Source organism: Trichomycterus rosablanca, chromosome 15 (genome assembly GCF_030014385.1).
Source record: "Trichomycterus rosablanca isolate fTriRos1 chromosome 15, fTriRos1.hap1, whole genome shotgun sequence".
Lineage (NCBI taxonomy): Eukaryota > Metazoa > Chordata > Actinopteri > Siluriformes > Trichomycteridae > Trichomycterus > Trichomycterus rosablanca.
The window spans coordinates 6,358,915-6,376,199 of NC_086002.1; the positions used below are offsets into that span (position 1 = coordinate 6,358,915).

The 17,285-nt window shown below is 40.2% G+C and overlaps 1 protein-coding gene across 4 annotated transcripts in view; it reads right to left on the reverse strand.

Moving 5' to 3' along the window:
* The window catches only part of LOC134329283 (vang-like protein 1), a 48,783-nt gene extending 36,472 nt beyond the window's left edge, over positions 1–12,311 (reverse strand). For 2 of the 4 annotated variants that reach the window (XM_063010496.1, XM_063010493.1), the window contains exons 1-2: positions 12,191–12,311; positions 11,424–11,531 (exon numbers count right to left, since the gene is read on the reverse strand). The gene's annotated coding sequence lies outside the window, so the exon portion shown is untranslated. Of the gene's footprint in view, positions 1–11,423; positions 11,532–12,087; positions 12,109–12,190 lie in introns of those variants that run through there. The other 2 variants (XM_063010495.1, XM_063010494.1) reach the window with 2 other exon arrangements.
* Positions 12,312–17,285: the final 4,974 nt, after the last annotated feature.

A 17,285-nucleotide genomic window follows, 5' to 3' on the forward strand; every position in this document is an offset into this window, starting at 1 on the left:
TTCATACACCACTTCAGTGGTTCTACACGACTCTCATCTCCTGATTTCAACCCTTCAAGGGATTATGCAAATACTACCACCACTCATTTATAACAGCTAGGACTAGACGGGATTAAATCAGACCCTCTGGTGTCCAAATATCCAAATCCAAACAAAATAAGCTCCAGCTGATGCTCCAACATGTGCTGATTTTATGGCCGCGGCAAAGAAAGTGCTCAGTAATTAGAAAGCCTGGGTGTGTTGTAAATCTGAACGCTGCCTTAGTAACTGTTATTCACACTCGTCCTTCACTTCATTAAACTACAGCGAGAGGTTCACCACTGGCAAACAGGCTAAAAATACTGAGATCAGAGGCCGGGTTTGTAAAGCTTTACAATTACTGTTTATCAGCTTAACATTTTAGTGTTTACATGTTAACATTTGCATTTACTCGTTTGATTTTGACCAAGTGTCTGAGACTCTGATTGAACTTAAAACTTGCCAGTCACAAACACACAACCTTAAAGGTGCTGTTGCTTAAATGTATTAAATTACATATTGTATACGTTTATTAATTAATAATTCCATACCACTGTTACTTTTGTATTAAAAAGGTATTTTCACGTCATTTATATGTGCTGAAATATTGCGAAACAGAAGATAAACTCAGCAAGGAACTGGAGCTGTGAGACTAATGAAGAACTCACAATAAATTGGCTAATTAGATATCAGACCCAATCACTTTGATTTATCGTTTAACTGCATCTTGCAGAATTTCGTTGTTAAGCATGTCGCTCGGTCTCTGTTGCTTGTTGCTATTGTTTGATCAAGGCTCTTCATCGTTTTAAATAGAAAATAAAGAGTTGCTTGTTGCTTTGTCATCTGCTAGTGTACACATGATGAAAGTTCCCTTTCGGGGCACCCAAATGGCGCAGTAATCTAGTACACTCGCCCATCAGCATGAAGGGTTTGAGCTCCCTAGTTTAGTGTGGTAGCGCTGCTACCAGCCTGGCCGAGCATTTAACAGACACAATTAGCCATATCCAAGGAAGGAAAGGTCACATTGGGGCACAAGTAGTGGACGACATACGTAGTACATTACGGCCCTGGATGTGGCAGCTCAGTAATTAAGGTACTGAGCCAGTATTCGGACAGTTGCTGGTTTAAGACCCACTACGGCCAGGTTGCCACTGTTGGGACCTTGAGCAAGGCCCTACACCTCACATGCTTCAGATAAAAGATTAAATGCAATAAATGTAAATGTGACCCTCCGTACATGAAACCAAATCTCTTTTGATAATCTATTGCTGGTTGGTGTAAAGAAGCAGGCAGCGGCTTCACATTTCTAGTGCAAACGGAAGAGGAAATGTATTATAGAACTGGACATTATTAAATTGGGGAAAAAAGAGAAGAAAATTGCAAAAAGAAATTGCAGGGCAAAGGTTATGTTGCCAGTCCAGGCATTTCTAGCTTTTTTTTAAAGCATTTTTTTGATTTTGTAGTTTTTGTAGTAAAAAAAAAAAGTCATTAAATGTCTGATAAAAAAATACTATGAATCAGAAAATAAGATGTGCGTCACTTAAGAGCCTCTTTTAAGAAATTAACACTTTTGTGGCTTCAGTGGCTAAACCCCATGGGTGCAGAATCGAGGTCTAGAAACTGTGAGCTCTAAAGCAAAACACTTGACCCCAGACTGCTTTAACACAGCACTCTTGTGTTGCCCAAGTGGCTTTTTTGCAATGACCCTCAGAGGGGCATGCCCAGATTAAGTGTCCAGTGATGAAGCTGCTGTGTGCCTCTCATACCGGCACCCAAACACCCGTATCAAATCTCTCCACTACACCCGGACACGCTCGGTTAATCTCGGTGCAGCTTAATAAACATGGTTTAAAGAGGCTCAGTTTAAAGAAAGTGAAATTACATGGCTCATGTTTTCTAACAGACCTGATCACTCGTTTCATCACAGACCATTCCTAAAAGAACTCCTAGTACTAAACAATAGACAGAACAAAGAACCGTAGAACCTGTTGGTAGCATCCCTCTCCACAGATTAAGCTTTGGGGAGAGATTTTGTCTCAATAAAGCACACACGAGGAAAATCGAATGGTATAGAAACATCATGTTTTTATTTAAACGCATGTTACAGAATGAAGTCTTAAACAATGGAAGGTACTGAGCTAGTGATAAGAAGGATGCTGGTTCAAACCCCACCACTGCCAAGGGAAAGGCTGTTAACCCTAAATTGTTTGTTTGAGTTTTTTAACAGCATGGTTACAGTAAGGTTATATTCATGGCAGGATATGTTATTCCATTGGTCCTAATATATTTGGTTAGAGTTTTTTTAGAGCTGTCAAATGCATGAGATTTATAAGGCAGATTTCAATGTTTAGGTCAGTGGTAGCTCAGTTTTTAAGGTACTGAACTAGCAAACAAAAGGTTGCTGGTTTAAGCCCCACCAGGTCGACACTGTTGGACCCTTGAGCAAGGCCACTGCTTAGATTGTACAATGTCACATTTTGAATAAGTGTGTCTGCTAGGTGCTGTAAATGTGAAAGTCATCCAGGTATCTTAGAGCGGGTGGCCAATTTGTTTTGATGGATGGGAAAGCACAGAGTGTGTCATATTGAATTTCTGCCCTGAGGGAACCAACCATTCAATCAGTTCATACAGAACACAAAGCCCTGAAACCAAATTATGATTCCCTGTCTATTTCTCCTCAAAAATGAAGTGTAGGAGAAAATGAAAAGGTAAACAGACTTATCACCAAAGGAGGACACAATAAGAATTTTACATCTTAAAGACATAAGTAATAAATTACTGTGAACAATATTATGTACTTTTCACTTTTCGAGTACACAAAAACACCCAATGAACAAGACACATTAAATAATTAAGTAATTACCCATTTTTAAGAAACTAAGCTTATTCCCCTCATTTATACATGTTCAATTCCACCCACTGCATTTTCAAACTCTGCCTCATGCACAGCATCCAAACTGACCATGGAGGACAAGCAAAGTTCTCCTTTTAACCAGCCAATGTTAGATTCCTAACAGAGCCATAACATGCACAGAAGAACGGGCCAGACTGAAGTATTCCTCAACCACTCATGCATGCATTGACAGTGTCGCTGTTGACAGCAGAGACAATAAGGCAACGATCTCAACACACAATTGGCTGTGTCTGAGGGTGGACTTAGCAGTGATTAGGTTTTTGTTTTGTTTTATTAGGATTTTAATGTCATGTTTTAAACTTTGGTTACATTCATGACAGGAACGGTAGTTACCCGATACACAAGGTTCATCAGTTCACAAGTTTTAACACCAAACACAGTCATTGACAATTTTGCACCTCACTTGCGACTGTGGGAGGAAACCAGAGCTCTCGGAGGAGACCCATGCAGACACGGGGAGAACATGCAAACTCCACACAGAAAGGACCTGGACCGCCCCACCTGGGGATCGAACCCAGGACCTTCTTGCTGTGAGGTGACAGTGCTACCCACTGAGCCACCGTTCCGCCCTCAATTATTAGGTACACACAAATTTAAGGATTAACGATTTTGACTACATTAAAAAAGCATTTTCATAAATCTTTCCATTCATACAAAACCCCAAAAGGCTATTAAAAGCACTGGCATGAGCATGAATTTAGCCACCACGAAAATATAACCTGGTCTTACAAATCAGCAGTGAACGTGAAATAAATCATCTGGACAGGACACCTATACATCACTGTGCTTCAGACATCCCCTTCAGACATAGCCAATCATATCTGTGTAAACGCCCAGCCAGCCAATCACACTTCTGAGATTCAGGTAGAAGGTAAGCTAGTGTAGTAGACCTCTGCGTCCCCAAGATCTAGAATTTCAGATCCTTAACTAAAACATAATATTAATCGAATACAGTCTTTTTAGAAAGGTTTGGGAAGGCTTTCATATTAGGCGTGGTGTGTGATCATGCCAGGGTGTTTATGCATGAGCTGAAGAAACTGCTGAAATGGATATAAGAAAATAAACTGTGTGATTTGCTGAAGTTTCCAGTCATTACCCCTGTACCATCATCAAATGGAAATCATTTAAGGAAGGGATTCCCTGCTTCATAGTTTTACTGGTTCCGTTTTACCACTTGTACCAAATGTATGTATTCATATGGATTACTGAACCATAGTTTAATCATTCATCATAAGATTCTGAAATGTCTTGTACCTTGGATTGAAGCCAGACATCAGGAACAGGCTCAGCAGAGTGGCACAAGCTGGCAACGTTTAAACTAAAAGTGCAATTTAGCTGCATTTGCACATTACAGTCATATGAATGCCCCTTACAGTACTTTCTAAATCCTTGTTAGATTCCACCTTCCTCTGGCTTTGGTAGGAGCAGTGGTTCCCAACGTGGAGGGAGCAGCAAGGCAAATGAATGAAGCATGTTGAAAAACTGCTAGCAATGAAATTACACTTCATTTTGTTTTGTTTAATAAGACGTTGCAGTTTTGTATTAATTACAATGTTCGGGGGGCGCTCAGGTGATGCAGCGGTAAAAACATAGACTGGAACCAGAGCTGGGAGATGAGAAAAGAGTGCTCTCAGGGTGTGTCTCTCTGGACACAACGCTAATCTGCACTGCACTCGTCAAAGTGTAGGTGATAAGATGCATACAGCATGCTGCCCACGTGTCGGAGGGGGCGTGGGTTAGCTTCGTTCTCCTCAATCAGAGCAGGGATCTGCATTGGTGGAGAGGAGGCATGATGCAATTGGACGTGCTAAAAATGGGAGAAAAAGGGGAGAAAATGCATAAAAACAAAAATATCAAAAAAATTACAATGTTCGGAAGCAAAAGCCGTTTGTCAGAGTGCGGGGGCTTAAAAATAATCTACAGAAGGTGATCACTGTAGAGAAAAGTGTGGGAACCACTGGGTAAGAGGATTATTTCTGACCGATGATGATGGCTGCTGAACAGACAGCTGCTAATATTTCTAGCCTGAAGTTTTTCATCATCATACCATGTGAACTCAGGTGTTTCAGTCTTATGATTCGTTAGTAGCCTAAAGGCACTACACAAGTCACATGACACTGAATAACATACTTCTGTTTACCTGTTCACAATCTGGACAGTGTGATTTATCCTCCCACTATGATGAAGATTACAGAATTATCTATTTTATGCAGCAAATCAAAGATTCAGATTTCATTTCATTTTCCTCGACCACTTTATCCAGGTTAGCAAAGGGGAGCAGGGCAGGAGTACCTTGGACAGAGCGCCAATCCATCACAGAGCTTCGACTACCCTCCCAAAAGAAGAGGAAACAGTGAATCTTTCCCTCAAATGATATCCATCGTGATGATGGTACAGGGGTAATTACCGGAAAGTTCAGCAAATCACACAGTTTATTTTCTTATATCCTTTCCACCAGTTCCTTCAGCTCCTGTATAAACATCCTGGCATGATCACACACCACACCCATTATGAAAACATTCCCAAACTTTTAACAAACTCTTCCATATGGGTTCTAAAAAGATGCAAGACTGGTAATGTGGAAGAAATATAGGAAAATTATAACAGCCCTAAGCCTAATCTTAGTTCAGCTTGCCCAAAACACATTAGACATTTAACACAATCCTTGATCCGGTCATTGTTTGTTTGTTTGTTTGTTTATTAGGATTTTAACGTCATGTTTGGTTACATTTATGACAGGAACGGTAGTTACTCATCACACAAGATTCATCTGTTCACAAGGTTATATCAAACAGAGTCCTGGACAATTTTGTATCTCCAATTCACCTCACTTGCATGTCTTTGGACTGTAGGAGGAAATTGGAGCTCCCGGAGGAAACCCACGCAGACACAGGGAGAACATGCAAACTCCACACATATGCAAACTCCACACAGTAAGGACCCGGACCGGACCACCCCACCTGGGGATCGAACCCAGGACCTTCTTGCTGTGAGGCCACAGTGCTACCCACTTATCCACCGTGACGCCCATCTGGTCATTGTAAACAGCATCTTTCCTTTTTTGGTATTTCCTTACTAACCTGCCAATAATGAATAATGTTGGCGATGATGAATGACAGGACAGAAAAGCCTGTAAGAACCAAATACAAAACAAACAAATCTGGCTGCATGGGTGAAAGTCACCCTCATCACGGTCATTATCAACACTTCATCAAGCACATGCAAAACAAGCAGCAGTCTGCCTGTCCTGAGCAGAACAAGTGTTAATAAGAGTAGAAAAAACGAAGCAAGCTTTAAATAATTAAGAAGATGAAATGGGCAGAAGAGGCGATTGATTGCTGTGCTTTGGTATGCAGTTTGTTTCATCAGGGGAAATGTGCTCGGCTTCCCTTGAGTGCACTGATTCCCTGTTATTACAAAAACAGCTAATCTCTGATTTCATCTTTGTGTACTGGGATCACAAAACTACAGAATAAACCATAAAGAGACAAGATATCCTGATGCTCTGTCTGACAGACATACACTATGACCAAAAGTAGGTGGACACAGTTGCTAATCATAAAGTTAAGGTGTTCCAGACACACCCACTGCTAACCAGTGTACAAAATCAATTACATAAAATTCCAAAGCTCCATGCTTTCAATTTTGCAGCAACAGTTTGGGAGAGGCCATTCCCTGCTCATGTACACTAGTGAGATTTATATGGACATTTGCTATGATAGTACACTGGTTAAAACACAACCTCATTAAACATCACTGCCTGACTTGCTCCTTAAAGTGAATGGACAAAAAATCAATCGAACACTTTTCATAATCTTATGAAAGGTCGATTGAAAAGAGAAGGCCAATACATTAATGGTTTTGGAATGGACTGTTCAAACAAGTCCATGGTCAGGATTTGTTTCCTCACATTTTTGGTCATATACTTAAAAGAAAACTAATCTTACTAAAGTCTCCATATTAAAATGGTAGGTGAGATAGAGATGGTTTGGGCATGTGCATAACAAACTGATGACCAGATAATTACTAAACGCCAGACTTAATGTAGTTATTCAATTGTTGCGTGCATGAAAATGCACTCATTAATCTGAGTCTACTTCCTGTGGGTGCTGCTGAAATGAAAGTGTGGAATCAGGACAGTAAAGCTAAAGGTGGGTGGAGGCAGAGATAGTAAAAGAAAAGCAGAAAAGAAAAAAACAGAGACAAATCACTACGGGATACAGAAGAAAAGCCGTTGGCTCATGTCCAGCCTGGACTTACAAAATCCTTGGCTCCACCGTGTCCGAGAGACGAACTCGCAAACAAACAGAGAAAGAAAAAAAGCAGACAAGCATTCCTAACCAATATGCCAACATACCTTAGCTCCTATAAAGCCTGAAAACAGCAGTGACAAAGACTAATAACACCAGCATATCTCTATCAATGTAGCTACTCTAAAATGTAGCCATTTTTATTTTGACATTATTGGATGGGGTTTGCATTGCCGAGCAGCTCAGATGATTAATCACCATGTGCAATGCCAAGTGTCAGCTGAATGGTGTAAAGAACACTCCAACTAGACTCATTGTGTTCTACCATCAGCCTGATGAATTATTCTAGAGAATGGAAATACTAGAGAAGGTTTATAAGAACAGATTAAACAAACTGAGTAATACATTATTTCAAGTCAAAGAAATATACACCGATCAGCCATAACATTAAAACCACCTCCTTGTTTCTACACTCACTGTCCATTTTATCAGCTCCACTTACCATATAGAAGCACTTTGTAGTTCTACAATTACTGACTGTAGTCCATCTGTTTCTCTGCATGCTTTGTTAGCCTCCTTTCATGCTGTTCTTCAATGGTTAGGACCCCCACAGGACCACCACACAGCAGGTATTATTTAGGTAGATTATTCTCAGCAATGCAGTGACACTGACATGGTGGTGGTGTGTTAGTGTATGTTGTGCTGGTATGAGTGGATAAGACACATCAATGCTGATGGAGTTTTTAAACTCACTGTCACTGCTGGACTGAGAATAGTCCACCAACCAAAAATATCTAGCCAACAGCGTCCTGTGACCACTGATGAAAGTCTAGAAGATGACCAACTCAAACAGCAATAGATGAGCGATCGTGTCTGACTTTACATCTACAGGGTGGACCAACTAGGTAGGAGTGTCTAATAGAGTGGACAGTGAGTGGACACGGTATTTAAAAACTCCAGCAGCTCTGTTGTGTCTGATCCACTCATACCAGCACAACACACACTAACACACCACCACCATGTCAGTGTCACTGCTGTGCTGAGAATGATCCACCACCTAAATAATACCTGCTCTGTAGTGGTCCTGCGGGGGTCCTGACCATTGAAGAACAGCATGAAAGGGGGCTAACAAAGCATGCAGAGAAACAGATGGACTACAGTCAGTAATTGTAGAACTACAAAGTGCTTCTATATGGTAAGTGGAGCTGATACAATGGACAGTGGGTGTAAAAACAAGGAGGTGGTTTTAATGTAATGGCTGATCAGTGTAAATTGCAATGAAGGGCTGCTGCAGCCTAATATGGCAAGACTGGAACCACTGTGGGAAAATCTGGAAAAATGTGGGGGAAACTAAACCTGGTGCTCATACCTACAGACCGGAATCATAGATCACATTCCTTTGAGGACTCATTACTGCTGAAAAGAGAATTCATTTTTTTACCTTCTTAGAAAGTAATGGATTATAGCCATCCCACTTACAGCACATAAATGAATGTGAATAACATGCTTTTCTTACTGGAAGGTTGGAAAGGTGTGCTTTAAATCCCATGTGAACTTCAGCTATAATAATCACACATTTGCGTTGCCGGCACATTTTCGGCTTAAAAAACTCTACAATTGACGGTGTTGAATTATTCATTGAATAGCAGGAGAGAGAACCTTACTCTACTGAAGAGACAACTATTTAATCTCTCTCACTCTTCAATGCCAGACATGTTTCACTACAAAGCGAGTTTTAGTGTTCAGCGTTTTTCTAACAGAATGGCTCATTTTCACTGCAAAAAAGAACAAGCTGTGAACTAAAATGCACAATGTGATTGTGCATTAAAAAGGAGAGGATATATGTGGAGTTGACAGGAGGATAGATATCACATGCTTGACAATGAGACACTGTTAAAAGGCATTGTGGTCTAAAAGCCCTATAGAAGAATCAACCACTGCTTAGCAATGCACACTTAGAGATTACCACAGAAATTAGAATGGGTCCCATGTGACTTGTTCAAAATAAATGATTCAAATGTAATAATGTAAACTGGAGCATGTACAGCTATCTTGTCTACTATAAGGCCATATGGCCATAGTCAAGACTCAGTCAGAAACAGGCCAAAACCGAGATGTATACCAGCCAAGACATAAAGACAATGTTGAAGACAAGAGTATTAGACAAAGATTGAAACCATAAGTTTAACAATACACTATACGGCCAAAGATGTGTTATTAATTACAGTATAAAAAGCTAGAGATGTCAATGATTATTTGATTAAGCAATAACTGACAAAGAAGTCATTGTTTAAAAAGGCCATTTAAAACCATTTTTGAACTGACGCTTGATTTGATTATTTAGCCACAATGAACAAACTTATGTTTGAGCGTGTAAGGCATTCAACCCCAACATTGTTGTACAGACTGTCAATAGTAGTGGTGGTAGGGTTTCACTTTGCTCTAAAGTAGAACTGGTGGCTTGCAAAAAGTAGATGGGACCATAAAAAAAGACAGAGCATCTTCTTCAGGATGACTTTAGACAGTAAATTAGAAAGTTGAGTCTTGGATGCAAAGTGGTGTTCCAGGTGGATGATGACCCAAAATATGTATTGTATTGTAGGAGCATGTAAGGCATTCAACCCCAACATCAATGTACCAAGTGTCAATCATAGTGGTGGTAGCATATTGCTTTACTGTAAGTGGAACTGGTGCTTTGCAGAAAGCAGAAGGAGTAATAGAAAAAGAGCATCTTCTTCAGGATGACTTATTAGAAAGTGTACTAAAAACATTGGACTGTACTAAAAAGTCAAGTCTATTCCAGAAAACAAGACAAATTTGTTTTATCTCAACCAATTTTGCCTAGTACAGAGTTCAAAGATTCAGCTAATCTCTGGCCAGTGGCGCAATGGATAACGCGTCTGACTACGGATCAGAAGATTCTAGGTTCGACTCCTGGCTGGCTCGGAAAATCGTTTTAAATGTGACTATACAAAGCTTGATTTTTGTGAGCAGATGTAGCCTAGTGGTTAAGGTGCTGGACTAGTAATCAAAAGGTCACTGATTTAAGCCTGACCACTGCCAGGTTGTCACTGTTGGACCCTTGAGCAAGTCCCTTAACCCTCAATTGCTTAGACTGTATACTATCACAGTACTGTAAGTCGATTTGGATAAAAGCATCCGCTAAATGCCAAAAATGTAAATGTAAAACCAGAGTTGTCAGAAGTTTGTTGATGGCTGTCAAAAGTGATTGATTAAGGTGAGAAAAACTAAGGGGTGTATAACCAAAGATTAGTTGCGATGTTTCAATATTTTTGGATGATCTGACCTTCTCATATTTTTTTAAATTCCACAATGAACCCAACTAGTGAAAGACCTCAAATTGGTGAACACCAAGCTACCATACCATGACTTGTACCTTTACAAGTGTATGTAAACTTTTGCCCTTATCTTTACCTCTGAATTTAGTCAGTCTACCCTAGTAAGATAAACATTTCACCTCATATAAAAACAACCCCACGCAGATATTATAATTTAATGGTTTTGTCTCTTGACTGGTGTGAAACTGTTGTTGGCACCTCCCAGTTCTACCTGTAATGTTTGATGAGCATGCAAGGCATTCAACCCCAACATTGTTGTACCAACTGTAAATAGTAGTGGTGGTTGTATTTTATTGCAAAGTGCAAAGTGGTGTTTCAGCTGGATGATGACCTAAAATATGTATTGACACAGCTAGGATAAATTGTAATTATACCTTTGTTTTGACCTGTCTTGACCTTAACCTTATTCGGTATAGGTGGACTGTACTAAAAAGTCAAGTCGGTGCCAGAAAACGAGACAAAATTGTTTGATCTCTACCAATTTAGCCTAGTACAGAGGTCAAAGATTCAACCAGAGTAGTCAAAAGTTTCTTGAGGCTGTAAAAAGTGATTGATTAAGGTGAGAAAAGCTAAGGGGTGTATAACCAAAGATTAGTTGCGATGTTTCAATATTTTTGGATGATCTGACCTGCTCATATTTTTTTAAATTCCACAATGAACCCACCTAGTGAAAGACCTCAAACTGGTGAACACCAAGCTACCATACCATGACTTGTACCTTTACAAGTGTATGTAAACTTTTGCCCTTATCTTTACCTCTGAATTTACCCCAGTATGATCAAACATTTCACCTCATACAAAACAACCCCACTCTGATATTATAATTTAATGCTTTTGTCTCCTGAATGGTGTGAAACTGTTGTCGGTACCTCCCAGTTCTACCTGTAGCCTGGAAATCAATGGCGACAGCAGCAGGAAACTCCGCGGTCTCCACAGGCCTTCAAACCGACTCGGTTTAGAGTAAACACACCTCTTGACTAACCGGTACTGCTAAGAAAGAAGAAAGGCAGTGTTATGGGGCCATAAAAGACAGAAAGAGCCGGAGGACAGCAGAGCTGATAAAGGAGAAGACGACGTGAACCTTTTCACAAACAAGCTGCAGCGGTGTCAACGCCTATTCACCTCATTACTGATTAATACAGAACAGCAGCGAGTCTGTTCTCATCACCACACTAACAGTACATATATGTAATTATATACAGTACAGGCTGTAATGTGTGTGATGTGTTAGTCTGTCGCCACAGTGTTTCCCCAAGTCTACACAAGTTGGTCAACTTGATTTAAGTCCTGTTTAATGCAAACTAAACATTTGTTTGTCAACCGCACCAAGTTGTGCACAACAAACCGTCAGTCATCAAACGTTCGCATCATTCAATTCAAATTCAAATTCAAATTTTACATTTCGGTTTATAACAGTTGCTTTCCAGTGAGCCAGAAAGACAGCACGTTTATCCACGTTTATAAAGCTAAATCACCATATATACTGTAGAATAAGATAAATAAACAGAAAACATAAATGCAGCACAGAATCGAAGGCGAATCTTACATTCCCGTCAGAATCATGTCTCTCTCCTGGATACACGGAGGCAGTAACCGGCGGACACGCGTCTCCTACCCAGCGCTGTGAATGCCAGATTAAATCCACTCACCTTTACTCAAACCGGACATTCCGATCCGTGATCCTTCCACAACAACACCAGATATTTATTACAGTAGAAATAATCCAAGTTCCAGCCCAGAGCTCGTACTGTAGCAGCCCCGGTGTGGAAGCCCCTGAGGCGGACTGGGCTCGCCACATGAGGAGTAACAGCGGGGGCAGTGTTTCGTTTGGAAGTAGTGAGAGGAAGGAAGGTGTAATGTGACTACAGACGCGCTAGGGGAACCAGGGACACCCCCTTCGATACATTATCCAGCCACAATGACCAAAATTATTTATTTATTCTGATTTTAACGTCATGTTTTACACACTTTGGTTACATTCATGACAGAGACGGTAGTTACTCATTACACCAGATTCATCAGTTCAAGTTCTTAACGTCAAACACAGTCATGGACAATTTTGCATCTCCGATTCACCTTACTTGCATGTCTTTGGACTGTGGGAGAGGGAACCCACACAGACACAGGGAGAACATGCAAACTCCACACAGAAAGGACCCAGACCCCCCACCTGGGGATCTAACCAAGGACCTTCTTGATGTGAAACACAGTGACGGTATTAAAGTGCCTTGAGGCTGTTTTGCCGCTAGTGAAACTGTCGCATTGCAGAATAATGAACAACAAATTTTACCCTAAAATTCGTCTGCATTCTTCTTTTTACTTCATTCGTTGTAGGTGGCTCAGAGGGTAGCATTGTCGCCTCACAGCAGGAAGGTCCTGGGTTTGATCCCCAGGTGGGGCGGTCCGAATCCTTTCTGTATGGAGTTTGCATGTTCTCCCGTGTCTGCGTGGGTTTCCTCCGGGAGCGCCGATTTCCTCCTACCGTCCAAAGACGTGCAAGTGAGGTGAACCAGAGATACAAAATTGTCCATGTTTGACATTAAAACTTGTGAAATGATAAATCTTGTGTAAAGAGTAATTACCGTTTCTGTCATGAATGTAACCAAAGTGTAAAACATGACGTTAAAATCCTATTAAATAAATAAACATCCATTGTAATAGCCGCTCAGGTGGCGAAGCGGTAAAACACAGATCTCGAATACATTGTATCGAATCTCGGCTCTGCCTTGCCGGCTGAGCGGCCACATGAACAATAAGCCAGATGGGGGACTCTCTCTCAGACCAGTGCGATTACGACCTCTGCTGGCTGGTTGGTGGCGCCTGCGCGGAGATGGGGAAGGAGTGCGGTAGAGGGTGTGGCTCTCTGTACACAGCGCTGTACTGCACTGCACTCGTCAAGTGTAGGTGATAAGATGTTCGATTGCTGTGCACATGTCGGAGGGGGCGTGGAGCAGCCTCGTCCTCCCCAGTCAGGAGCAGGGACCGGCATTAGTGAGAGGATGATTGACGGGCAGAAATTGGATGCGCCAAAGTGGGAGAAAACGGAAAAAAAAAAACATCCATTGTAGTTTGGCCACTGAAATTCCTCCATACCAGATTCATGATACCATAAACCATGTCTCTATAGACCTCGCTTTGTGCACTGGGGCACAGTCATGCCAAAACAGGAATGGGCCTTTCCTAAACTGCTGTTTCTTAGTCACATAAATATCCCTTATGTAATATAAAATTTTTTCTACAATTGTAAGTAATAGGTGTGGCTGAAACTTATTCATTAGCTGGGCTGTCCACATACTTTGGCCATATTGTCTGTGTTGTAGAAGACTAAGTTGGAAAAAATGTGTTGCGATTTTACTAAATTTTGGTTTTATGTCTACCAAACAGTCCAGCTCTAAATTTGAAGGATGCATTTAAAAAAAAATCATTTTGTGGTCTGTGTGATATGTAGTTTGAATAAACTCTATGTCCTGGATACAAACATGACAAATATATTACATAAGAAATTACATAGTAGTACATAAAGCAGAACGGAAACATGAAGGGGCTCTGTGAGCTTTTTAAAATAAGGATTATAAAACGGATAGTTCCGGTCCTAAAATCTGATTGGCTGAGCCGCGTTCGAAGCCGTTGTAAAATCCCAGATAAACTCACACCTATGACCACCTCACATCATTCCATATTAATACGCCACAGAATAGAAAAAGTTAATGTTATTTTCGCCCTCATGTTGCCTAGCAACACTGTTAATCGAACTATTTTGCGTCGCGGAAGAATGCTTTATTGTAAGTTTATACACAATAAATACATTTATGAATTAAACATTGTTGTATTTATTATATTTTATGTTGACCGCCGTTTTATAAAAGCAATAAGCCACTCGAGACCGTGCGTTACTGTTATGATTTTAGCACGGGGAAAGAAGTTTTCCTCTCGAAGTTTTCCTCTCGTGGCTTATTGCTTTATTGAACACCTTCAATTGTCATATATACTTATACACACGTACAGTACAATGAAATTCTTCAGTCGGCACCCCTGGAGCCTGGAGAAGGTTAGGGGCCTTGCTCAGGAGCCATGATTCAAACCCACAACCTTCTAGTTGGTAACCCACAGCTCTACACACTTGGCTACCACTGTAAAGGTAGAGGTTTGCTACAACCAAACCAAGGCATGAACATGGAGCTTTAATAATACCTAAAACAAACAGTAAAGGATCAAATCTCACTAGCTTCTCTGTTTCAAACTTCTCATGGCATCTGTGTTTTTAAACGTTTTACTAAAATAGGTGTCTTGTTCGCAATATGGAAAAACATAAGCAACATCCCAGGCGGCGCAGCACTCTGGCCCACCAATGCGAAACCTGAGTTTAAAACATTTTTGCATAGTCACCAGCTTATTTGGGCCACATAACAGACAATTTTTCCTGTCTCAGTGTGGAAAGGTCAAATAGGGATTCAGCTTCTTGCTACTGCAACAGTAACTCATATTGTCTGTTTAAGGGTATAGCATAGCATAGATCTTTTATACATGTTAGGGCTGTGTAAGAATAATGTGCCAGCCCATAAAAAGAAGCATTTGATGGCTTTGCACATGTAGGAGGGATAAGGGCTAGCCTGTAAGCCTTCTCACTCAATGTGAGTGTGATGCATGCAGTAATGAAATGGCAGTGGGTAATTGGAAAATGAATCACAAGACTGTTCATGTGAGTGTTCTTGTGTAAGGATAAAATAAGTTACAGCCAGCCTATTTATGTACAGCACATATCATTATTATGTTTGCAATGGACATTTCCTTCATGTGGTATGAGAGTGGGTGATACATATCAACATATGCCCTGAAGTCCGAGGTCTATGCTTATAATGGATTTTAGCATGTCTTCTATGTGTAAGCATGGGTTTCCTCTGGGCATTCTGGTTTTCTGGTGATCTTGCAGAACAGAATAACAAAAAAAAACAGAACAGAATAATGAAAAAGAAAGAAAATAACCCAAGAACGGCAAAAACAGGCTTTAGTTAAGCTTTTGTAGTGGCTTTGCCAAAGTTCTCACCTTAATCATATCAAAGATATGTGGAATTTACTGAAAGGAATTATTTGCCAGAAAATTACAGACAAAAACATGGTAAATGATCTAAACAAAGTTATGTTAGGTAGGTATCAACTATCATCAAAGTGGCCTATCAAGAAACTATGTATTTTACCCAGTAATTTTTTTTTCTATTTTATTTATGCATTTTTTCCCATTTTCTCCCAATTAAGTGTAGTTAATTTGTCTTCCGCTGCTGGGGGATCCCTGACTGCAGTCGAGGTGGGTATATTGCCGCTCACGCCTCCTCCGACCTGCGTGCAGCCCTTAGCGGAACCCTTTTTTTACCCATGCATTCTGTACAGGCGCCTCTCTATCTGCCAGTCAGGGTCCTTACACAGAGTTTGAAGACCCCACCCACATAGTCCGGTCATCCAGTTAATAGTTCATCCAGTTCAGAATCTCGGCGCTGGTGTGCTAGCGAGTGCTACCCAGTATACATTTGAAAAACCTACAGAAGACCTCTAATGGAAATCAAATTCATGATTAATTTTTTGACACAAGAAAAGAATAGTTGTCAAAATCATTAAACAGACTGTTATTATACAAATGTCACACATATTGTAAGTATATAAACTGTTGACCCAAACTCTTTTAACTGGGCTTATCTTTTCGGTTCTGTTGTTATCAGATGAGATTTGTAGATCTATTCGTGAATGAAGAGATATGTTGGTGAAGCGTAACAGGCCTTAAGAATGGAATGTAAACAATTTTATCTCCATGTGTCTCTTAAGATGTTTAGACAGCAATCTGTCTGCATTCATTCTGCTTAAGCAGCCTCAATGAGTCTTTCATATTGATTTAAGATTAGATGCTTGTGAAAGGAACCTGGTTGTAGATCAGCTAAAAAGTCAGATAATCTCAGCAGTGCTTCAAGCAAGTCATACTTATTCGTCACTGTATAGTTCAATTTGGCTTACTGTCCACTTTTTTGATAGACACAGTCAGTGACTCTAGAGCACTAGATTAGACTTGTGGCACATTACACTTGTTTAGACCTGAAAATATACTATAAAACCAAAACATAAGGTAAAAACCTTATACATCTTGTTTATGTGCTGTCTTTGATTTAAATACAGGTCAAAGTGAATCTACATTTTTTTGTTTTTATATACTGTTCCATTTTTAATTACAGTTTGTCATATGCACTTTTTAAAGAAAGTTTAGCCTTCTTTTTCTTCTTTTGGTGTTTGCATGTTATTATTTACTAAAATTAAAAGCGTGAGGTTAAGACTGACAATTGCCTTCCCTTTATGTGGTTTTCCTTACATGTTATTTACGACAAGGGATTAAAGGGGTTTAGGGGTCATACTGAGTTCATGACCTGACATTTCTTTTCTGTTACCCTGAGAGGAAACACAAACGAGTGAGCCATTTAAATTACCACCACAAGTTAATCAGTCTGCTCTCTTTATGGGACAGAGAATAATGAACATGTGGCATTATAATTAGGGTGAAGCTGTTAAGTATATAGAGGGATCTGACCCTGCTATATTTGTGAGCTTTTGTAGCTTAGACTCACAAACAACAGCATGTGTCTTCATCATAAACAGGTCCTGGTATAGGTAATATTTTTTGGGATATGCAGACTGGGCATAAATAAGCACAATGATGGTACCACTGATATGCTTAGTGCTATTGTTTGAAAATAATGCCCCCTTATG